The sequence below is a fragment of the Apium graveolens genome, chromosome 11 (assembly GCF_009905375.1).
Source record: "Apium graveolens cultivar Ventura chromosome 11, ASM990537v1, whole genome shotgun sequence".
NCBI lineage: Eukaryota > Viridiplantae > Streptophyta > Magnoliopsida > Apiales > Apiaceae > Apium > Apium graveolens.
Window position 1 is genome coordinate 13,410,325 of NC_133657.1, and position 14,298 is coordinate 13,424,622.

Sequence of the window (14,298 nt, forward strand, 5' to 3'; positions counted from 1 at the left end):
TCTCCACACCGACACAGTCTTCTTCTTTAGTTTCTTCTGAAAGAGTGAACTCGTGAAGGGAAGACTTCAATTTCTCGTCTTTTTGAAAAGATTCAAATTCCAATGCAAGATTGCATACATCATTAAACGAGATATATGGACTTGATTTAACCTTTCGATAAATAGGCAAATTCAATCCACGAATAAATCTTCCAATTTTATTGTTTCCGTCTCCTCCAAGTCACAAATAAGACGCAATCTATAAAACTCAGAAGTATACTCAGAAACACTCATAGTACCTTGAGAGAGGGATGTCATCTTCATTATACATTCGAATTTATAATGCAAAGGAATATATTTTGCACGAAGTTTCTTCTACAGAGATGTCCAAGTCATAATCTTTTCTTTTCCAGATCTAACTCTTTTTATGTTTAGATTATCAAACCACAAGCCTGCTTTCTTTGTAAGTTTAAGCGCTGCAATCTTGAATATTCTCATCTCAGTCTAACCTGTATAAGCTGAAATCTTGTCGACTTATGTAACCCATTCAACAAAATCATCTATGCTACCCAAACCTGTAAAATAACCAAGCTCTATACCAGGATCATAGTCTTCATCACTATCATTAACCTTAACTAAAATTTTATAAAATTCATCAAACCTCGATTTCGTTGAATTAGCAAGCTTTTGAGTACGTTTATCAATCTCATCCAAATTTCCAAGTAATTTTCTAAGTAATTCATCCGTAGCCATAAGAAAAATCTGATTTTTTTGATGAATAGTACCCGTGAACAGTGCCGATGAACAGTGCCCGTGAACAGTGCCGATGAACAGTGCCCGGGAATAGTACCCGTGAACAGTAACTCATGAATAGTAATTTTTTTTTGAAACCTAGATCTCCCACAAATAAAAAATTGGAGAAAAAACCTCGGCTCTGATACCAAATTGATGTGGATCGCTCCACAGAGAAAGAAAAGAAAAAGAAGAAAAGGGATAAGAGAAGAAGAAGATATTTCAAAAGAACACGATCAATCCAGAAACGTGAACTTTGAATCTCAAATTGCTTAGATCAATCCAGAAACTAAGTAATTCGAATATAATCTTCAAAATAATCCAGTAATTGAAGTTTAGAGAAAAGAAAAACTACTCACAGTTTATCTCAAAACATAAGTTTTATATCATCCATTGTCTCCCTTAAAAGATTACATGAAAAGGGTATTTATAGGCTTAGACAATAACCCAAACCCAATAGGTTTCCAAGAGAAATTCAATATCAGCTTGAATTAGCCAATATCTGAATCCTTCCAGGAAACAAATTTAAAAACCAAATCCGAATAGAAAAAAGACAAAAACCAAATCCAAATAGGAAAATAAAATCCTATGTGCTTAAAACAAGAAATACCCTTTCAAGTGAAAGGTAAAAACTTACAAGCAAAATTCGAATTAATAATTATATAATAATCAGCTACTTGTCCAACTTCATGCATCGCTCATTTATTCCTTATTTTCCAAGTAAGCTTCATAACCCATGTTTGCATTCTCTCCAATTGAACATCACAACGAGTACACATAGCCAAATCCCAATTAACATATTCATTCCTTGATCCTCATCAGATCTTATGGGCCTATCGAACGACCCCTAGGACTTCAACAGGAGAGACTCCTTTCAGGATGGCCTATGGAACCGAAGCCCTGATCCCAGTCGAAGTAGGATTGGAGTCACACCGAACCGAGGTCTACAATACGGGAACAAACGACTTTGAGCTGAAGGCGAAGTTGGTTTTACTGGAGGAAGAAAGGGAAGCTGCCTATCAAAGGAATATGAAATACTTGTTGCAGGCTGCTCAACACTATGACTCCAACATCAAGAAGAGGTCGTTCAGAGTGGGAGATCTAGTCCTGAGAGAACTGGCAGCTTCTATGCCCACCAAACAAGAAAAGCTTCAGCCTAACTGGGAAGGACCTTACAAGGTGACTGAGGTCGTTCGCCCAGGAACATATAAGCTTGAAACTCTAGCACGCGAAGCAATCAAGAACACATGACACGCCAGTCGCCTTCGGAAGTTTTATCAGTAAGAAATTTCTTTAAAAATTAAAGTTTGTACTTGAATTTAATATGAGGAATGTAAGCAGTTCGATTATAAATAAAGACACATTTTTCTGTCACATTTCTTTATTTACCAAAGTCGCGGCCACATGAGTATTATCTAAGGGCGATCCTGAATACGATAAACTCTCCGGCCGCCGCCCTTGTCTAATTTGTTAATGAAGCATGTAACATAAGGGGCAGTCCCACGAAACACAAACATCCTTCACTACACTACTATTAATTGATTTGCACGTAGAAAGGACGAACGAAGAGCCTTAAGGGGCAATCCTAAGATAAGCCCGTATCCTTCGCCCTTTCCTTGTTAGTGTAATATCAAAGAGGTCCGAAGTAAACCCTATCCGGGGGTAATCTTAGAAAAGGACATGATCATTCGGCCTCAATCACGATTGTATTTACAAAAAAATACAGAATGAAGACGGCCTGGTCCAGGGGCAATCCCGAAGAAGACCACCCGAAACTTCTTATTGACCGAACGAAATATGACATGCTGATCAAGGGGCAATCACCGAACGATTAGCATCCCTGTTCCTTCGCCCAAGAGCAGTAACTTAAAGCATTAACAGCCCAAAGTCACCTTCGGTCTTTAACCCTTGGGGCCATAGGGGGCAAGGCATTATTAAAATTGCTAAGGCAAAAGCCGAAGATGCGATTTATTTTATTAAAATCGTTAAGGCAAAAGTCGAAGATGCGATTCATTTTATTAAGATTGCTAAGGCAAAAGCCGAAGATGCAATTCATTTTACTAAAATCGTTAAGGCAAAAGTCGAAGATACGATTTATTTTATTAAGATTGCTAAGGCAAAAGCCGAAGATGCAATTCATTTTACTAAAATCGTTAAGGCAAATTGATAAGGCCGAATAGGCGATTCATTTTATTAAAATTGTTAAGGCAAATGAAGCCGAAGATACAATTCGTTCTATTAAAATTGTTGATGAATAAAATACACGGTTGAAATAAAAGAAACAATGCTGACGAAAGATGAAAGATGCATTAAAATATAAAAGCCCGAAAGCTAGTTAAATTACAAAAGCTCGAAGGCAGGAGTATCGATTACAAAAAATAAAATTACAAGTCAAGAAGATGAACGAATAAAGCCGCTGCAAGAGTTAGGTACGACCATGAAAACACCAACGACAAACTTCGCAACAAGATCATCTTCAGTCATGTCAAACACCTCAGTGCTGAAAGCTTAGGCCTGAGGGTCTTCATCCGAGAGCTCTTCGTCTTCCCCGGAGGAGACATGAGGGGCTTCAACTGCTGGCTGACCGATAGGATCCTCCAAGCTATCGTCTAGCAACTGCTTATAGTCCCAGTTCAGGTCATGGGCCTTCTCCAGGACATAGTCAGCGCCGAACTGGAAGCAGCGCTCCTCCGTCTAGTCCAGCTGCTTCTGCTTCTTCCGAAGCTCCTTGTGGGACCTCTCCAGCTGGACGTTCCGGTGGGAGATCCTCCGGTTCGCCTTCTCCAAGTCATTTTCCCGCCGGGACTTGTCCTCCTTCAGTTGGGTGGCCTGCCCGTCCAGCTCCTCTTTCTGGGTCTTCACCCTCCCGAGCTCCTCCTCAACCACTGTGGCTGCAACGCCCCCAAATCCGGGGTCAGAGGATTTGGTCGTCACTATGAAACCTCAATCCAAAATAACCTGTTAAATCAATAAATAAATGCCAGCGGAAGATATTTATCATTTATGTCCCCAAACTAAACCAAGATCTTTTAAGGTTACAGTTCTAGAAACAAGATATCCAAATTCCATAAATAAATTTTTCGCTTTCTTTTAAAACTCTTTACAACAATTCTCCATCTCAAAACTTAACCCACTAGTATAACTTCGAAAAGAAGTATACTAGGCTCAACTATAAAATACACAATTATAGTATAATATAATATAAACAACTTTACACAAAAGAACTTACACTAATTCGCAAACCCTGGACCAACCACCTTCCAAAAGCTTCTTTTTTACTTCCTCAAATTTCGCAGCTAAACAGCGCAAGCTAATCCTCACTGAAGGTTAAATTTAAAAACAGGCAAGTATGAGCGGAAGAAATGCTCAGCAAGATCATTATAATATATATGGTTGTTTTGATATAAAACCGACATCTGCAATAGCGCATAACATTTTAAAAAAAATCATAATTGCTAAATCATAAAATTTTAGTTGAGGAATCCCAGAATTGATTCCTTAATTGTATTCAAAACCATTTTGATATTTTTGAGCGAAATGCTTCAGCAATTCTTTGAATCTTGACGAGAATAAAACTCATAAAACAGTGTTTACGGAAATATCGTAAACCACAATAACATGAAACAATGATTATGGATTGAATCATAAACTTTATTCAAAACCGAACTCTTCAAATTAATACTTACTTTGCTATCATATCAAATTAGATATCAATACGAACTCTGATGCTCACAACACCCATACTTAAGTCAACATCAGTCATCTATACTAATACCACCTTTGATATTTAACAACAAACTAAGTATTCTCAAAATCGGAAACTGAATCAAAGCCACAATTCACTTTTAATCCAAAACAGAATCAATACTTTTAATCCAAAATAGAATCAGTTGATAAATCATTATTCTATGAATATCAGAAATGATATGATAATTTAGATTAGGATCATTCTCCGACGGACGTACTATCACATGTTGATCAGCCCGTGTGATAGCACAAGGTCATGATTCATAGAAACGTGACCCCAAAAACACGAGTACTCAAACAAAAGGCAATATACCTGCCTATGGCAAAAATTGTGTCATAATATTCCATATGGCACTTAGAAATAGCCCTCCACTGGACCGTCCGTCCCGGTCACTTACGCAATTATGATCCAATCTTAAAACTTTTTATTGAAATGGGGTCATAATAATCGACACCCGAAATAATTTTATTCCCCCAATTCTTGGGTAGGAATATTCACAACCAAATCACTTTTCTCAAAATCCAAAACATTTATAAATCCGATAATTGGATAAGTAAAATCACTTAGCTACTCTCAACACAGAATAACGGAAGAATACTTGCATAAACAGAATTATTTAATTCAGCGATATATAAAACATTTATCTATTCCGGACTTAATAGGGAAAGCAATACTTGCATGAAAAGATTTAAAATAAATATCACTTGAACAATAAGTGCTGATAGGGATACTTGCATAATATGATTCGAAATAAAAGTCACTTGAACGATAAGTGAAGTCATGGGTACTTTCCTTTGAGATTTAGCAGTTAGTCACACTCGCAAACATGCATCTATTCTGACATTCTGTCTCAAAGCATCACCGTCTTTCTTCTACTAATTCTTTGGTCTGCTGCTCATGCAGTGCTGCAACCTAATATTCCACACTGTTCAACTCCAGTCCTCATCCATGCCCTCTGGTTCTGATCGTCTTGAAAGACTTGCATCTATAATTAAAAGATACAAATTTAATCGTCTAAACGATAATCACTCAACGAACTGCGCGTCAAAATCCTATCGTCTACCCATACGATAGCCCACACATAATTATATCAGCCAAACACAGGAATCTTGACCCACATATGCACATAATTCACATAGCACATAAGCACATAACTCATATATCACATAATTCATATCACATAAGACTCAATTCATCAGAAGGGTCGACTCGATATGTTTAAAACTGAAATCGGATTAAAAATATGATTTTTCAGTCACTACGCGACTCAGAATCGATTTACAAAGCAAGTGACCTTTCGAAACAAAAAGGATTTTGGTCTCGAAAGTATTTTTATTGAAAGCGGAATATTTTTCTAAGTCTGTACGCGTTCGTTTCGTATTAAACGGACGAACGGTTGATTTATTATGAATTTTTGAACATTTTTCGGAATTAAAACGGGTCTCCGAATCATTTAATAATTAAATAATAGGGCTCGAACACTCAAAAATAATTTTTATATGAATTATCGAGCCTGGAAAATAATTTAAAATAATATTTTAAAGCTCGAAACTATTTTTCGGAATTTTTAAATCAAAAATAAATAATTAAATCTAATTAAATAATCAATTAAAATTAATTAATAACTGATAGGGATGAATAAATCCTGATTGCATAATTAGTTATTACAGTTTGGGCTCCAAGGCCCAATAAGAAGATGTATGACATTCAGACCAGAAAGGTTAACATGTTGATCAGGCCTGATGTACCGGATCAGGCCTGATGAGACAAAGAAGGCCCAAAAACCCTGATTATTTATTAAATTCGTAATTAATAAACAAGGGAGAAAAATAGCTATTAAGATAAGTCCTAGTGGGGATATAAATCCTTGTAGATTGGCCTCAAGGGGACCTAAAAGGATAAGGAATCAGTTTCCTACTATCTAGGACTCCAAAGTCCATTCTAATTATGAGACTTGCCCACCAAGTCTCCTATACCAAGTCCAACTCAAGGACTTCCAACATCTATATAAGGGGTCTCACCCCACAACCAAGAACTACGTTTTTTGGCTTGATTCTCTAATTCACAGAGATACGTAGGCATCTCGTAAAGGCAGAGTTAAGCTACGAAACACGAGAGCAGCCATTAAAGGCCTTGAGCTCACGTACCTTAGTAATAAATATAACAATTATATATATTAGTTTTTTATCCATAACATTTGGCGTCGTCTGTGGGAAAGCACAACAACAACCATGGCGAGAGCACGGAGAACAATTAGAGCTCTGAAGGAAGGAACACCATCAGGGACAACTCAGGTGATTTCATCAACCGTGGAGATTCCTCCCCATTCAACTTATGCATCTACTCAAGGGGAAGCCCAGATAGGGGAAACTCAACCTCAGCCACAAGGGACAACTCCCCCGACTATTCAAGGTACGAATCCTCAAGTTCAACAAGTACATGTACCTGTGAATTCTCGACCCGTCGGGTATGAATATTCAACTGTTGTTACTACTAACCCCCCTTATGGGATGCCCCTTTACCCCGAGGTTGGAGGAAGTGGATATGATGGGCGGAGTGAAGCACGAGGGCAATCGCCCCCTATATACGAGGTTTGGCTCCTATCCCCGAGGATCGAGAATTTTCTGGTCCTTACACTGAGAGAGACTCTGAATCTTCGGATGATGAAGTGGCCCCAAGAAGGAGACGTCCTGGCAAAGAGCCGATGGCCGATGGAAGGCAACGCCCTCGAAGCACCCAAGGGGCGAATCCCCAGGAAGTGTAGGAAAGGATCAGGGCTCATGAGGCTGAGATCCAAAGGCTGAGGCGTGACTTGGAAGCTTACCAGGCCACCAGACCCCAGTTACCTCCTAGGGGGAGGAATCATCCTCCTGTCATAGACCTGGATGGTCCGGTACGAAGAAGGGTTGTCGCCCCAAGAACTGATCCAAGCAATCTCCTTCCCCTTGGAGATCCTGATGATCCAACTCCACCTTTCACAGAAGAGATAATGAATGCCCATATCTCAAGGAAATTCAAGATGTCCACTATCAAAGCCTATGATGGCATGGGAGACCCCGCTAATCATGTTAGGACATTATCTAATGCACTGCTGCTGCAACCCGTGAATGATGCTATAAAGTGTCGGGCCTTCCCTCAAACCCTGTCGGGTATGGCTCAAAGATGGTACAGTCGCTTGCCCCCAAACTCTATTGGATCATTCAGAGAGTTAAGTCGGGCTTTTATTAAGCAGTTCATCAGTGGGAGAGTCCATGAGAAAAGTTCAGCATCTCTTATGAGTATTGTGCAGGGAGCTAAGGAATCCTTGAGAGATTACCTGAATCGTTTCACAAAGGAGGCTTTAAAAGTCCCGGACCTTGATGATAAGGTGGCCATGATAGCACTGCAACAAGGAACTAGGGATGAGTTTTTCAAGATGTCCTTGGCCAAACGTCCCCCTGAAAGCATGTTGCAGCTCCAAGAGAGGGCAGGGAAGTATATCAAGGTTGAAGAAAGTATGAGGAAGACCGCAGTAAGTAATGAGCCCACTGGAAACAAGAAGAGGAAAACTGATTTAGAATATATTGCAAAGGACAAGTATCCTAGAACCGAACAAAATTCTGATTCAACCCCCAAGAAGGGAGGACCTGGGCAAAAGTTCACTGAATATGCTAAGCTGAATGCTCCTAGAAGCCATATTTTGATGGAGATTGAGAAAGATAGAGATATTCGCTGGCCTAAGCCCTTGAAGGCTGATCCCGCCAAACTAGATAAGAGCAAGTATTGCAGATTTCACAAAGATGTTGGCCATGACACCGATGAATGTAGGCAATTGAAACAAAATTGAGTTTTTGATTCGAAAAGGAAGATTGAACAAATATACTAGAGAAGGAGGGGACAGGAATAATAATGGAAGAAATAACTTTAAAGATTGTAGGAGGGACCAAGATGATCAGGGGTGGAATCCCCAACCTAGAGGGCCGGTTATAAATGCAATTTTTGGAGGGCAGCGACCTCGAGGGCCTGTGATAAACACGATCTTTGGAGGTCCAACTGCTGCTGGATTGTCCAAAAATTCCAGAAAGGCATATACTAGAGAGGTTATGCATATTGTAGGAGAAGCCCCGAAGAGGGCCAGGATAGAAGTAACATTGGTTTTTGATGATTCTAACCTAGAGGGTGTAAAGTTTCCTCATGACGACCCCCTGGTCATAACACCGATAATAGGAAATAGCCCAGTTAAAAGGGTCCTTGTGGATAATGGTGCTTCTGTGGATATCTTGCTCCACGATACCTTTCTAAGGATGGGGTATAACGACTCCCAGTTGACGCCAACCGATATGCCGATATATGGATTTGCTGGAGTAGAATGTCCTGTAGAAGGGATAATCAAGTTGCCAACCACCATAGGAACGGAACCAAGGTAAGCAACACAGATGTTGGACTTTGTGGTAGTAAAGGCTAGTTCGACCTACAATGCTATCATGGGAAGAACAGGGATACATGCCTTTAAGGCAGTCCCTTCTTCTTATCATTCAGTTATGAAATTTCCAACTCGAGATGGGATTGGAGAAGAAAGAGGAGATCGAAAAATGGCAAGAAGCTGTTATGTGGCCTCTTTGAGGGCAGATGGAGGCGGGGGGCAGGTTCTTCCTATTGAAGATATGGATGTCCGAGAAAATGATGAGAAGAGAGGAAAGCCAGCAGAAGACTTGGTTTCAGTTCCTTTAGACCCCGAGAATCCTGAGAGGATGACTTTCATTGGAGCCACACTAGAGGAGCCCCTTAAAAGGAAGTTGGTGAAATTTTTGCAAGAAAATAGTGATGTATTTGCATGGTCAGCAGCTGATATGCCAGGCATAGACCCGGAGTTGATTACTCACAACCTAAACGTGGATCCAAGCCGGAAGACAGTGAAACAAAAGAAAAGAAATTTTGCCCCGGAAAGATAAGAGGCTATAAAACAGGAAGTAGAGAAGCTCTTAGAGGCTGGTTTCATTGAGGTGATTCAATTTCCGGAGTGGTTAGCAAACCCTGTAATGGTGAAGAAGGCTAATGGAAAGTGGAGAATGTGTATAGACTTCACTGATCTGAATGATGCATGCCCTAAAGACTGTTTTCCATTGCCAAGGATTGATACTTTGATTAATGCCACTGCTGGGCATGAGATGCTGAGTTTCATGGATGGATTTAGCGGATATAATCAGATTAAGATGCACAAGGATGACATTCCAAAGGTATCATTTATCACAGACTTTGGTGTTTATTGTTATCTTGTTATGGCGTTTGGTCTTAAGAATGCGGGAGCCACCTATCAAAGGTTGGTAAATAAAATTTTTAAGGATCTTATTGGTAAGACTATGGAAGTCTATGTTGATGACATGTTAGTCAAGAGTCTAGTAAAGACTGATCATATAACCCATTTGAGGGAAGCTTTTGAGATCCTGAGGTACCACAAGATGATGTTGAATCCTACGAAGTGCGCTTTCGGAGTAGGATCTGGAAAATTCTTGGGATTGATGGTCTCAAAGAGAGGAATTGAGGCTAACCCCAATAAAATAAAGGCAATCTTGGACATGGAACCACCAAAAACTGTCAAGGATGTTCAGAAGCTCACAGGAAGGGTCGCTGCGCTAGGACGATTCATCTCCAAGTCAGGAGACAAGTGCTTGTCATTCTTTAAGTCACTAAAGAATATCAAAGACTTTGTATGGAATGAGGAAAGCCAGAAGGCATTCGAAGAGTTAAATAAATATATGGTTCAGGCCCCGTTGTTGGCCAAACCATCTTTGAATGAAGTTTTATTCTTGTACTTGGCTGTTTCAGAGAGCGCCTTGAGCGCGGTGTTGGTTAAGGAGGTGCTAAAAGTCCAGAAACCCGTATATTATGTCAGCAAAATTCTGCATGGTGTTGAATTGAATTATTCAACTATTGAGAAATTTGCTCTAGCCTTGGTAGTGGCTTCGAGAAAACTGCGTCCTTACTTTCAGGCTCATCAGATTGAGGTGCTAACGAATCAGCCACTGAGAAATATCATTCACAGTCCCAAGGCAAGTGGGAGATTGATTAAGTGGGCAATAGAGTTGGGAGAGTTCGATCTCAAGTATAAGCCACGTACGGCCATAAAAGCCCAGGCACTAGTTGACTTCGTGGTGGAATGTACCATACCCAACCAAGAAGTCGGGGGCAGGAAGATATCGTACCTCAAGACAAGGGAGTCGATAATGGGGACAGAGAGAAGGATGATAAGGAGAAAGAATATTGGGTTCTCTATTTTGATGGAGCATCAAAAACAAATTCCAGTGGAGCAGGGTTGGTTTTGCAAAGCCCTGATGGGTTCTTAATTGAGTATGCTATGAAGCTAGACTTCCCAACCACAAACAATGAGGCAGAGTATGAAGCCCTGATAGCCGGCCTTGGTCTAGCTGGGACACTTAGAGTCAAAAACTTAAAGGTCCGTGGAGACTCGAAGCTGATCATATCCCAGGTAAAGGGAGAATTTGAGGTAAGGGATGATACGATGGCTAAGTATGTCCGCCTAGTAAGGGCTGTGATGACCCAATTTAATGAATGCCATGTTGAACACATTCCAAGGGAAGAAAATGCTAAGGCAGATGCGCTATCAAAGTTTGCTTCATCTGAGATAGAAGAAAGTTCAGGAAGTGTGTACTTCCGTGTTTTGAAGACACGAAGCATAGATGTTAAGCTTGTGGCTCCCATAGGTCTGGGGACGTCATGGATTGATCCTATCAAGGCTCACATTCAAACCGGTTGGTTACCAAGTGATGCAACTGAAGCACGGAAGTTAACTGTTCGAGCACTAAGGTACTCTTTGATAGATGGGATTCTTTACAAAAGATCTTTCGTGGTTCCCTACTTGAGGTGTCTCAGGCCCGATGAGGCACGCTTGGCTCTTGAAGAAGTGCATGAAGGTATTTGTGGATAACACTTGGGGGCAGGGCCTTGGCTCATAAGATAACTTGTTTAGGATTTTATTGGCCAGAAATGATGGCTGATGCCAAAGAATACGTGAAGAAATGTGACCGCTGTCAGAAGCATGCACCTGTTGTTAGACAACCCCCCGAGATGCTGACCTCTATCAACTCGCCCATTCCTTTTGCTATGTGGGGAATGGATATTTTGGGGCCTTTTCCCATGGCCATAGCATAAAGGAAGTTTCTGATTGTAGCCATTGATTATTTCACCAAGTGGATCGAAGCCAAACCCTTGGCCAAGATCATAATTAAGCAGGTTGTACAATTCCTGTGGGAAAATATTATGTGTCGATATGGAATTCCCCGTATCCTCGTCACTGACAATGAAACACAATTCAACAATGAGGAATTCAAGAAGTATTGTGAAAAAAATGAAATTGAGTTACGGTTCACCTATGTGGCTCACCCACAAGCCAATAGGCAAGCAGAAGTAGCAAATCGAATAATCCTGGATGGACTAAAAAAGAGGATCGAGAAGTCAAGAAATAATTGGGTAGATGAGATACTTCCCATATTATGGGCCTATAGGACTACCTGTAGAGTCACGACAGGAGCGACGCCCTTCATGTTGGCATATGGGGCAGAAGCAGTAGTTCCAGTGGAGATATCACATTCCTCTCCAAGGATTCGGGCTTTCGATGCAGAAGAAAATGAGGATGGGCAGAGGTTAGCCCTGGATCTAATTGATGAAGTGCGAGATGAGGCACATGCAAAGATAGTGGAATACCAGAAAAAAGCTTCGTTTTATTACAACCTAAGGGTTAAAGAGAGATTCTTCAAGCAAGGAGATTTGGTATTAAGGAAAGTGGAAGCTTCTGGTGTAGGACAGGAAGGAAAACTTGCCCCAAATTGGGAAGGGCCGTACAAAGTCAAGAGCGTTCAGGGTAGAGGAACCTACAAGCTGGAGACTATGGATGGTTTTGAAGTCCCGAGAACCTGGCACGCACAAAATCTGAAGGTTTACTACGTGTAAGATAGTCGAAGTACGATTCTCACTTGTCATTGTGACAAGTAGGTTTAAAAGCACCTTGAAGCTTTGCTTGCGTAGGATTTTATATTCCAGTAGGATTTACATTGTCTAGTTATTATTGATTAGGGTCGAACCCATGCTATGTAAGGTTTTGGAAAACCAGACTTCATATTAAAGAGTTTGAAATTATTTCAATCTAAGGATGTTTAAAGTTCAAATGCATATTAAGATTGTAAAGATAAAATAGAAAGAGGCAAGTAAGGAAAGCAGCATATGTAATAACCCCGAAGGGTAACAAGTTCTGACATAAACAAAGTTCACATATTGTCTAGGAAGAAGATATACATAAAAAAAAACTTAGGCCTCGGAAGGCTCGGATTCTTCGGAACCACTATCTGAAGTCTCCTCGGACGTCTAAGTCGTCCCCTCAGAAGTCCCCGTAGAGGTTCCATCAGAACCGCCTTCGGATGCTTCGGATGATGCGGAAGACACTGGATTCTGAGGCGCAGCCCTTGGAGGCTCCTCCACCCTGACCTTCTTCACAGCAGGCGCAGAATCTTCTTCGGAAGAAGTCTCCTCCTCCCAAGAGCTGGACTCGAGTTCTTTCCTCTTGTGGCTTGGGCTCCCTGAAGGGCCGTCTTTGATCAGATCAGCAAGCATGTCAGTAACACCCCCAAGCTCCGGAACTCGCACAGGGCAAGGAAAGGAGGACTGCTCAAGGACTTCTGGAAATTCATCTTGAACGGCCTCCACAGCAGCATCCCGGCCTTCTTTATAGCTAACTGGGTGTAGGAGGGCATCGTGTTCCACCATCAAGTCCTTGAACTCCTGGGTGTCCATCCAACCGTCAAAAGCTTTATCCTTCTGAGCCTTCATAATAACATTTTCAGCCCGGGCCGTTTCCAGGTCAGAAGTGGAAGAGGCCAGTTGAGCTTCAAGGGCCTCTATTCTCTGGTTGGCCTCCTCCAACTTCTTATTAGCATCCTCTAGGCCAACCTTCCAAGCCTTAGCTTGGTGAATCGCCCCTTGGAAATGGGCGTTAGCCTGTAAGAGAAGCAGCAAAAGTATGAGAAAAGAAACGTAAAAAGGCAAGTATGAAGGGCATAGGAAAAGGACGTACCGTCGCTAAAGCCTGGGCTCTGAAAAACTTATTCCCCTCTAAGTCCTGTTGAAGGACAAAGTCTTGATAGTCCACCGGGGAGATGGAATGCTTAGACCATTCCTTGGACAGCGCCGTGCTGCCAACGATTGCATCCTTGCCCCGGATCCCCCAAGCAGTTTGAAAATAGGCCCCTGGCCTCTGCTTAGTGCGCAAAACTTGGCTGGGGCCTTCCTCGCCTGGTTCCATTGCTTGAAGGAGGAACTCAGGGAAGCGGTCACCGAGGCGTGGGTCTTTAAAGACCTTTCCAGCCCGCTTCATCCTGGTTGTCTCCAGGTCTTTAGGCTTGGTAGCCTCCTCAATCTTCTCAGCCACTGCGACAAGCGAGATAAGTTGAAGAATCAGCGGAATAAAAAATAAAGGAGATAAAAAAGAGGTAAGGAAGGAAACTTACTTTTCTTAGGGACGGGCGAGAGGCCGCGTTCTACCAGGACGGTCTCCCGGATAAGGTCCCAAGAATGGGAAGTCCCATTATCTTGCGTAAGGAGGTTGAAAGATCTAGCCTCCTCCTCAGACAGAGGTTTATCATTTGGGCTCCCATCGACGGCAAGCCCAAAGGATGATCGAAATAGGGTGCCCCAATCTCCACCCTCCCAAACGATGAACAAAAAATCTTTCTTCCACCCCAAGTTGTTGTCCGGGATGGACTTCCCGTTCACAATATGGGGAATAGTGG